The following is a 9,588-nucleotide window of genomic DNA, read 5'->3' as shown; positions in this document are numbered from 1 at the left end:
TGTAAAATCACTTAGGTTTAAGGACAGACCACCAAGTCTGGACCATGGGGTCTGTGTGGTCTGATTTTCTATGTAAATCTATGTAAATCTTGCCCGCCGGGCAAGCGAGGGCGAGGGCGACCCAGCTTGAAGCCCGGGCCCCGCTCTCATCTTGGTGTGACCTCTCTGCAGTCTGCTGGCGGACGTGCCTTCTCTCCTCTCGGCTCCACGTGTTACATCGTGGTGGGTCTTCCTACCTTGCAAGCATCCACAAGTCACCTCGACTGTGTGTTTCAGGCAGAGGCGGCCCTAGGAGGTTACCAGAGGCGTGTTTGCTGGAGGAGCACTTTGCGAGTGTTTTTTGAAGCGGCGTGCATGTTTTGGATCCTAGGGGACTCCATCGTGGGCGTGAGGACCACGTGGCATCTGCGGGCGGCTCCAGGCGCGCCCATCTACTGGTTGATAAGTATTGTCTTGTCTAAGGTATTTTAAGACATTTAGCTAGGTAGCTGTGTGCGTGGACTAATGACTGAATTCTTCATTCCAGCATATTTTTCTTGCTTGTGAGATTAAATAAACTTAAGAGTATGATACAGCTGGTTTTTGCTTATTCCTATGTGGATGTGACAAGTTTGTTCGGTTAGTTTGTTTGTTTATGCAATCAAATTAATGAAAACATCATAGAATTAACTACGGTGGCCATGTTAATAAGGGAAGGCATAGATTCCTGCATATAGAAAATGTTAAGGACACCGATTTCCGTTAACCGAATGCTCTTGATTGCAGTGTTACCAGATGAGAGTGTTTCACGGAAGGTTTTGACCTGGCAAACCTGCAAGGTAGGGAAACGTCGCTTGACGGGGATATGGTTGTTAGTTTCCTTAGATCGTTGGGGTGGTGGCAGCTATCCAAAAGATACCCCTTATAATAGTACGTCGAGTCCTCAACCCACTTGCTTCCCCCTCCCCTTTTCTCCTAATTTACCACTCAAATCACTGGGTTATCTTGTACCCCAAGTTCGGACCACTACATGGAGACTTCCTAGGAGGAACCCCTGGGTTTGGCGTCAAAGGGTGGAAGACACGATTGATTGGCTGATTGTATACACACAGTTCAGGAGGTCGTAGTGTGCTGAATGGGACCGGCCATTCGTGGTGCGAGGCTCTTATGTTGCCCTGACAATGTGATAGGACGCACTGAACGCATACACACGACTCGGTGACACGTCGAGGACTGATCACCTGGAGCTGTGATGCGGTGCAGCTTGCAGGTGAGATTACCACAAGTGATAATGTCGGTCTGTTTACACACACACACACACACACACACACACACACACACACACACACACACGTAAAATTTATTGACACACACACACACACACACACACACACACACACACACACACACACACACACACACACACGTAAAAATTATTGTTGCTAATGAAACTAATTCAGACAGTTGCAGGTGCTCACACACACACACACACACACACACACACACACACACACACACACACACACACACACACACTTCAAGCAATCCTAAGTTATCTAATCTTTTTGATAGCGCTGAAGGAAATATCGAGGAAGCAAATGACAAAAGTAAGTGAAGGTGTAGTGGAAGCAACACTACGAGTAAGAGGAACGTCACCAATGAACAGTAACAGTAAATTAAAGAAATTAATCTTATAAAGGCTAAGGCTGGGTTCACACGAGACACTTTTTAGTGGTCAGTGGCCACCACAAAAAATGGTCTCCACGAAAAAAGGTGAGTAGGTGCACCATGCACACGAGTCACTCGGTGGCAGCCACTAACGAGGTCAGTACGTGACGTTACGGATCTCGTAGAGGTAGCAGCTGTCTGTGCTCTCTTGGCAAAAAGCGTAGAAGAAAGTACTGGGTTCACCCCATAGTTAGCAACAGATTATTGCGTGTAGCATTCCACGCATCATTTACAGAGCTAAAAGAGCACCCTGATAAATTTTTTGACTACTTCAGGAAGTCACAGAACAGCTTTGATCATCTTATGACAGGAATTGGTCCACGTATAACACGGCAGGACATCAACATGAGGAAGTGTGTGCCAGTAGAAGAGAGACTTGCGGTAATCTTCATGTAATTAATGCTGAACATGAAGAATATGAAGTCACATTAGATGTTATTTATTGACATAATTCAGTAGTTTTTGCGGTTACATAACATTTCCACTTTCTACTTTCGGGTAAAGATAAGTACCACAATCTGTAATAGGCGCACCTAACAATACCATAGCCGATCCAGGATTCAGGACGTTTCCTAAGTAAAAGAAGGTAATGTTATACTTGTATTTCGTAAAGAATCCTTATAACCAAAAAACTAACTAAAATTATGAGTATTCTTTTCCTTGAACACAACATTCAATAAACAACAGAACAATAATATGAAAATACGTATAGCCACCGTTGCCAGATTGTCGTACTCAGAGCATAGTATTTAACGGTTTCTGACGCCTAACTATTGTCAAGAAACATCAGGATCTTACTCTTTTAACGATAACTATAAATTAGTTTCGTTTTTGGAGCCCAGAAAACAGTTTTGGGGCAGGAAGTCGGGAAATATAATGGGCTGCGTATGACAATCTGGCAATAATCTGTGGCCGAGGCAGCAGCAGCCTGCCATATTGCGAGTGTCAGATACCTAAAATAGCATACTTTTACTGCGCAAAGCAGGTAATGTCACTTATTGTGACTTCGTGAGCTTTCATATTTATCTATTTGTGTATATTTCATGGTGGCAAAACTTTAATTACTAGTTTCATTTTTACTAGTGACACGAATTTGTGAATGTTTATCACAATAGAATTTCACTCTAATAAGTGAATCAGACTCCACAGAAATATTACCAGTGTGTGTATGAATGAATACAAAGATAAGCACATACTTTGATTTAACTCTAGGATGTCTCGTGGATCATTAATAAATAAAAACAAAATATCCGGCTAAGCTACTCTTTAGCCATTACCTTTAATGGCGCCCAAAAATCAGTCCCTCCGCCAAGTTTGTACCCCACATTTGGTAATGTTAGGTGCGCCTATTAATCCACACCAGAATCAATTAATATGCAAAACTGTGAAACGAAATGAAACATTTATTCAGAAAGCATATAAGAGCTTATCCATCATATCCTAAACACAGGTTATGCGTGAAGTCATAATTATACATCATTATGACATAGGGTGGCCATTTCCAAATTTCCAAAATGGAGGACAATGCATATCGATGATTATGATATACAATATATATATATATATATATATATATATATATATATATATATATATATAGATATATATATATATATATATATATATATATATATATAGAGGCGGTGGCCGAACTGGTAGCGTACTGGACCCACATTCGCCGCGTGATGGACGACGCGGGTTCGAATCCTCACGCTACCACTCGTATTTTTCAGTCACCGCCGAGTGGCTCAAAACTACCCACATGCTGTCCTGAAGACCACCCATCAACCCGGACTCTAGAGGAAGCCGTCAAAGCGAATCAAGAACTAGTTCCGGGGGGCAGCATGAGCCGATGCAAGATGGCGCCACTATAAATACTCGCCTACGCCAGAACGGGCTGGGCCGACCATCAGGCCCCACCTGGAAGAAGCCTTGGGCCGACCATCAGGCCCCACCGGGAAGATGCCTACCGGCGCAATAGGCAACAAAAAAAAAATTATATATATATATATATATATATATATATATATATATATATATATATATATATATATATATATATATATATGTATGTATTAGCAATGAATCCAAACTCTTTGGTCCAGTCCTCGGTACTCCCAGATATTCTAATTGTACGGCATTATTGTATGTCTAGCCTGAGTGATATAATAATATGATAGTTAAAATTCATAAAGGTCAGTGTCAAGACAGAGGGAAAGCGGCGGGTGGCAGGGTGGTGGTCACCGATAGTGGCTCGTGTGCACGCTCGCCGGCCACAGTGGCCAGGGATAGATACCGTTGTTTCAAATGGCAGCGTGCACACGAGCCACTATCAGTGGCCACCACCCTGCCACACGCCGCTTTCCCTCTGTCTTGACACTTGAACACCTGACCTTCACCCATAACTTGTATTCAGGATATAATGGATAAGCTCTTATATGCTTTCAGAACTAATGTTTCATTTCGTTTCACAGGTTTGCATGTTAATTGATTCTGATATGGATTAATTACTGAAGTTATTACCCGGAAGTAGAAAGGGGTAAATGTTATGTAACCGCAAAGACTGCTGAATTATGTCAATAAATTACATCTAATGTGACTTAATATTCTTCATGTTCAGTCTTATATTAAAATTACCGCAAGTCTTTCTTCTACTGGGAGTCTGGGACACAATTTCTCATGTTGATGTCCTGACGTGTTATACGTGGACCAATTATATTCATAAGATGATTAAACCTATCCTGTGACCTGAAGTAGTAAAAAAAAAATATCGTGTTCTTTTAGCTCAGTAAATAATGTCTGGAATGCTACACGCAGTAGTCTGTTGCTAAGTATATATGGGGTGAACCTATGGCAGTACTTTCTGCAGCGCTTTTTGCCAAGAGAGCACAGACAGCTGCTGCCTGTACGAGATCCATAACGCCACGTGCTGACCTCATTAGTGGCTCGTGTGCATGGTGCACCTACCCACCATTTTTCGTGGCGACCATTTTTTGTGGTGGCCACTTTTTGTGGCGGCCACTGACCACTAAAAGTGTCTCATGTGAACCCAGCCTAAGATATGAAAATCTTAATCAAAAGGGATGACCAGAGCACATAGTTGGCAGAAATGACAAAACATGAATTTGAACATGGATGAGATCGACGCAACTAGAAATGATGGCAAAAGCATGGAAGCAACCAAGAGAACATTGGCATATTTCAATTGTTTACCTAAATTCTAAAAGATGCAGATCATCAGCAAATGTCAACGTTACGAATAATATGAAGGAGGGTATTAGGGTTGCCGATATTGAGGAGGGATCAAGGTGGGCAGAAGGGTGATACGTCTTCCTTTCACCGTTACTATTCCGTTTTCACGGATCCGTCGACCGTCAGTGACGTCATCAACGGAGCTCGGACCCCGCGCCGAGCCCGTCCAGAGATGAACTCAAGTTACTTAACTTTTGGGCAAGGTTTATATACTATAAGGATAGCTCACTGAAACGTCATCGATGACGTCATGACTGCGGTGTGTCATCTGGTTCACTCGCACCCTGCCCTCACGGTATAAAATGTACTAGAAAACCCTTATTTATTCTTATTCATGGTCAGATTTTGCGCTTTTTTGATTGCTAAGGATAAGTAATTAAATTGTGCAGCTGTTGTGTTGGCTAATAGTATACAATAATATAAATAATGTGAAAAACATGGTAAACAAGGTTCAGATATATTGCTCTGTTTACCATCGATGCTTACGTTTTCTTAACTTTTATTAACATTAGTTTTCTACAACTTAATTTGCAGGGGTAACTAATCCTGTCATATATAATGAAAGCTTTTTTTTTTTTTATACATACATATATATTGTATAATATTTACGCAAATTATTAACTAAATGAATTTACCTTTACCAAACTTTCACTATAGAGCTTTATTGGCTTTTCTTTAATGTTATCACTTTCTTGGAAAATGTTTGGACCTCACCCGCGCAGACTCACTTTCACTTTATCTTTTCGTTTGCAGGCCATAATCCACTTCTTCAAGGTGTGTTTGTCTCTTGGAAACCTAATGAACTTAACACCTTGACGACTTTCCGCAGTTGAGCCACTGTAACACCCATATACACCACAAATCACCATTTTCACTGAGCACGCTACGGTGAGAACATAGTGAAGTGAACCAGTTTGCCGCCGAGCACCATTCGTTTACATTTGTGACGTCATCCGCGGTGCATTGTGGGTAAAACAAAAGCTTAGTGAGCTATCCTTATAGTATATAATCCTTGCTTTTGGGTCTGTAACGGCGGTGGTGGTGCCAGTCCAGTGATGTTGAATATTCTACATATCATGGAAATATGAAATAGAAGTACTTAGCTACAAAATAACATATACAAGAAGTCGTTGTGGTTAATGCTGTCCATATGTTTGTCAACAAATGACGGGCGATGGACTGACGGACTGGATCATCCCTGACGGGCGGCCGCTGTTTCGCTGACGTCATTAACGTTGACGGATCCGTCAAGACGGAATAGTGGGAACCCCACCTTCCTCGCCTCCTACAGCACCCCGATCCCCATCATACATGCTGATTCATCAAAAAATGCGCGTGTGTGGATGTGTCATCCTTTGCCTTTGAGCCAGCGAGAGCCATCAACTGTCCATCGTTAATTTGCTATACCGAAACGATACCGAACTGCTGGCTTGTACCTTTAGGCGGGGTTCTCACTTTTCGTCTTGACGGATCCGTTGACGTTAATGACGTCAAAATGACGTCAGCGAAACAGCGGCCGCCAGTCAGGAATGATCCACTCCGTCAGTCCATCTCTCATCATTTGTTGACAAACATATGGACAGCATTAACCACAACGACTTCTTGTATTTTGTAGCTAAGTACTTCTATTTCATATTTTCATGATATTGTTATGCCGGACGTGTTACTTGGGTTCCGTGTCGCCGTCAGGAGACTCCATGGGAGGGAGATATGTAAACACTTTGCACAGCTTCTGTAGTTTAATATTCTTCCTTAGTAGTACACTTCACTCGGACTCTTCATTTACCACTAGCTTACTATGACTGGGACTGGCCCTCTCTCGCACTCTTCTCCTATATATATCCAGAACAGTACAGTCTAGAATGTTACAGTATATTTTAGATCATACAAGAACATGTAGCAAAAATATATGCGAGTTGGCAACACTTCCTGCCTGGCTCCTGGCCGCGCCCCGCGGGGCGCGGACGGCTCGCCTTGCTCCCCGCCCCCTTGCTCCCTTCTCCGGGAGCCTTCTAGAGGCCTATGGTCGCCGGGGGAAGCTTCCAGCACAACACTATCCCCCCCTCTTAATTGTGATCGTCCCGATCACACACTTAACTATATACAAACGTAAGAGAATTAATCAAAAACATAATAATCGTCGTATCGCTGTGGACGCCTGCGTTGTCTCTGTCTTCTGCTCGGTGTCTCCTGCGCGTATATCTCCTGGTGCGCCTCGTCGTCGTCCGCTTCTTGGGGTGTCCCTGGAACATCTGCCGAAGCCGGGAGGTTATCTCCCTCGGCTGAAAGGTCCAGAAGGCCTATGTCGTCGTCGACCTCCTCTCGGTCCTGGACGTCCCTTGCGTTTTCGTCGGCTGCTGGGTGTCTGTAGTTGTTCCAGGTGTAGTTTCCCGGACCGTGGTACTTCCATAGGCGGTTGACGTGGACAACTTTCGGCTTGGTCCTTTCCGTTCTCCGGATTCGGTAAGTCACGTCGGAGAGGCGTTCTAGCACAGTATAAGGGCCTTCCCAGGGGCTCTGTAACTTCGGAGACTGTCCTTTCTTCCTCTGCGGGTTGTAAAGCCAGACTTGGTCTCCTTCCTTGAAGTCGACGTGGCTTGCCCTCATATTGTAACCGCGCTTCATGGCCTCCCCGGAGAACTTCAAGGCACCACGGACTTGATGGTGCACCTCTTCCAGCCGTTCCTCTAGTTGACGGGCAAAACTGGAGGCGTCCCTTGGAAGGCTTTCCCCAGGAGGCCTTCTTGTCAGTAGGTCCACCGGCAATCGCAGCTCACGTCCAAACATCAGCTTTGCCGGTGAATACCCCGTAGTCTCGTGGGCGGCAGACCTGTAGGCCATGAGGAGCGCAGGCAGCTTCTGATCCCATGAAGACTGATCATTGTTGCACTGCTTGGCCAACTCCTGGCCCAACGTCCAATTAAACCTCTCCACCATTCCATCTGACTGTGGGTGCAGAGGGGTGGTCCGGGTCTTCTTGATACCCAGGAGCTTGCAGCACTCAGCAAGGACTGTTGACTCAAAATTCCTTCCCTGGTCGAAATGGAGCTCGTTAGGCACACCGAAGCGACAGAAGAACTCCTCCACCAATACCTTAGCGATGGTAGTGGCTTCCTGGTCAGGGATGGCGTAGGCTTCCGGCCACTTGGTGAAGTAATCCATTGTGACGCAGATGTACCTATTTCCGTTTGTCGTCAGAGGCAAGGGTCCTGCTATATTCACTGATACCCGTTCCATGGGGGCTCCAACCTGGTATAGTTGCAATGGGGCACGGTGGCGCTTCTTGGGGCCCTTCTTTGCACAGCACACCTCACACGCGTGACACCATTCTTCCACGTCCTTCCTCATGCCAACCCAGTAGAACCTTTGGCGCAGGCGACTCAGTGTTTTCTTTACCCCAAGGTGTCCGCTGGTGATGCTGTCGTGCATTTCTTTCAAGACGCCTTCCCGTGACTTCATAGGTAGCACCGTGGACCAGTAGTGGTCAAGACCATCATGAGAGACCCAGCGTCGCTGCAACACCCCGTTGTCCATCCGAAGAGTGTCCCACTGAGTCCAGTAATTCTTGGTGGTAGGGCTTTCTCTCGAGGTTACTTCCCACCCAGGTCGCGTTGACGACTGACTCAGCCACCCCATAATTGGTCTCAGATCTCGGTCCTCCCGTTGCAGTTTTCCCAAGTCTTCCCATGGCACCTCCGCTGTCTGTTTCACTGTAGTGCGGCGGCACATATTCTGGACGCTTTCCCTCTGGAGTCAATGTTGACACTCAGGTAGGCAGGGGCGCCGTCTCAAACTGTCCGCGTTACCGTGTGTTAGTCCAGATCGGTGCACAATAGTGTAGTGATGCTGCTCTAGTTTACCTATCCAGCGAGCAAGCTGGCCCTCAGGGTTTTTCAGTGACTTCAGCCACCGCAATGCAGCGTGATCCGTGCGGATGGTGAAAGTTGCACCGTACAGGTAAGCATGGAAAAAGTCAAGGCTCTTGACTACTGCCAGGAGTTCTTTCCGGGTCACGCAATAGTTTTTCTCGGCTGGAGTGAGCTTCTTGCTGAAGTAGGCCACAACCCGTTCCATGTCGGCACATGCCTGGGACAGCACTCCACCAGTCCCCTCATCACTGGCATCACAATCCAGTATAAAAGGCTTAGAGGGGTCTGGGTAGGTGAGTACGGGCGAGCTGATGAGGGCCTCCTTGAGCTTATCAAAGGCAACTTGAGTTTCCGCTGTCCACTCAAACTTGCGCCCCTTCTTCGTCAGGAGGTGCAGTGGTGCAGCAATCGTAGCGAAGCCTTTCACAAACCTGCGGTAGTATGAGCACAACCCGAGGAAGCTCCGCAGCTCCTTCACGTTGGTGGGTGTCGGCCAGTCCCTTACCGCAGCCACCTTCTCAGGATCAGTGCGTACTCCAGCCTCGCTCACGATGTGTCCCAAGTATTGGACCTCCTTTTGGAACAGACAGCATTTCTTCGGGCTGAGCTTAAGGTGTGCAGCTCTAAACCGGGCGAAAACCTCTGATAGCCTTTCCATCTCCTGCTCGAAGGTCTGGCCAAAGACAATCACGTCGTCGAGGTAGATCAGTGCCGTCTTCCAGTGAAGTCCCTCCAGCACCCTCTCCATCAGCCGCTCGAA

General features: G+C 45.9%; 1 protein-coding gene across 3 annotated transcripts in view; it reads right to left on the bottom strand.

Moving 5' to 3' along the window:
* LOC127001697 (galactoside alpha-(1,2)-fucosyltransferase 1-like) overlaps positions 1-1,214 on the bottom strand; it is a 34,674-nt gene extending 33,460 nt beyond the window's left edge. The window contains exon 1 of one of the 3 annotated variants that reach the window (XM_050866733.1): positions 1-1,214. This exon is cut by the window's left edge and continues 1,171 nt beyond it. The gene's annotated coding sequence lies outside the window, so the exon portion shown is untranslated. The other 2 variants (XM_050866732.1, XM_050866735.1) reach the window with 2 other exon arrangements.
* Between the last annotated feature and the right edge of the window lie 8,374 nt (positions 1,215-9,588).

The sequence above is a fragment of the Eriocheir sinensis genome, chromosome 21 (genome assembly GCF_024679095.1).
Source record: "Eriocheir sinensis breed Jianghai 21 chromosome 21, ASM2467909v1, whole genome shotgun sequence".
In the NCBI taxonomy this organism is placed as follows: domain Eukaryota; kingdom Metazoa; phylum Arthropoda; class Malacostraca; order Decapoda; family Varunidae; genus Eriocheir; species Eriocheir sinensis.
The sequence above is the reverse complement of the archived record's forward strand: the minus strand, read 5'-3'. Positions and strand labels throughout refer to the sequence as shown.